This window comes from Monodon monoceros, unplaced genomic scaffold (assembly GCF_005190385.1).
Source record: "Monodon monoceros isolate NGI ecotype Baffin Bay Population unplaced genomic scaffold, NGI_Narwhal_1 Super_Scaffold_15, whole genome shotgun sequence".
NCBI classification, from domain to species: domain Eukaryota; kingdom Metazoa; phylum Chordata; class Mammalia; order Artiodactyla; family Monodontidae; genus Monodon; species Monodon monoceros.
The window spans coordinates 35,462,631-35,464,227 of record NW_021703771.1 but is presented as its reverse complement, the minus strand read 5'-3'; positions in this window follow the sequence as shown (position 1 = coordinate 35,464,227).

The window sequence follows — 1,597 nt, the reverse complement described above, 5'->3', positions numbered from 1 at the left end:
CAAAAAAAAAAAAAAAAAAAAAAAAGATTAGGAATCTTCAAAGAGCCATTTAGCTTGAATGGGAAACACGAAACTATTTTTAAATACATCCCTCTAAGGACAACAGTTAGTCTCAGAGAAAAGGAGCTGAAGACATTGAGTAGTCTTCCCACTAGACTTGATAGCAAAGAAGCAGATAAGAAAACATAAAAGATCACCTATGAATAATTTTTATAAATTTATGTATACAAATGAACAAGTGTATCTCTATGTAACGCATAGATAAAAAACATGTTTGCTGCCAAAGCCACCAATGAGATGCTTCCTGTGTTCTTTGGCCTTCACTTAGCTGTGTGACCAAGGTCCAGAAAATGGTCTGTAAAAATTATTCTGTATATTACCCCAAATCTACTACGTTTAAATGTAACATCAAGTCCGTTGTATGAAGCTGGACTGTAACGTTTATACCAGAATGTATGTCAGTTATGATATTTTGCAAGCCCTCATAAATATTATATTTATAAATTAATAGCACAAACCCTATGATGTTTCTAGATCTTAAATTAGTAATAATGGGTGCTACATAATTATTTTTCACTTAGCTTCCTGGGATCTTTTCCGTTTCTCCCTATGGTCCATTTCACTTTAATGCTGTGCCCACTGGGAGACGCCACCTTCTTCGTGTCTGGTTCTCCTTCCATATGCCTGAAGTTTTTCTGATTCTGTAACTTGGAGCTGCTGATTCCTGCCTCCCAGGCCCTATCATGGCCCCAAAGGCAGAGTCACTTGGATGCTGGAAAAAATATTTAGGAAACGTTGTGTAACCTACATACTCTGCCCTGTCTCCAGTGTACCCAGGTGATGACCTTGCCTGCCAGTGAAGATTTCATGCTAGTGCATGGTGGCTCCTGACCGAGCACTTGGGAAGGCTGGTCAGTCCCAACCCTTGGGGCTTGGTGCAGACCCTGAGGTACAGCTCCAAGGATTCACTGTTATTATTATTTTTAAAATCCATTTTCTTGGTCATTTCTTCTTTTTTTTTTTTTTTTGCGATACGCGGGCCTCTCACTGCTGTGGCCTCTCCCGTTGCGGAGCACAGGCTCCGGACGTGCAGGCTCAGCGGCCACGGGTCACGGGCCCAGCCGCTCCGCGGCGTGTGGGATCTTCCTGGACCGGGGCACCAACCCGTGTCCCCTGAATCGGCAGGCGGACTCCCAACCACTGCGCCACCAGGGAAGCCCTTCTTGGTCATTTCTAAAGTTGCTCTGCAGAAACCGTTGACCCCGTTTCCCCTCCCTTCCCTCTTTCCAACCCTGGTTTCCCAACCTCTTTTTCTAATTATCCCCAACTAGAGTGATTAGAAATTCCCACCCACTCAATTCAAATTCCCAAGGATGTGAAGGGTTAGGACACTGTGCAGGGAACTCGAGGTTGCCATGCACTCGGGACACATCTTCTCACTCATGGTAGCCATGCTCTGATCATCACAGGACCCCAAGTACCTTGTATGTAACAACATATTGTAAGGGAAATTTAAGAAACCCACTTTAAGTACTATTCACAGATTTTACCGATATACTTGCAATCTAGTTTTAAAGTACACAAGGATTTTGTGAAT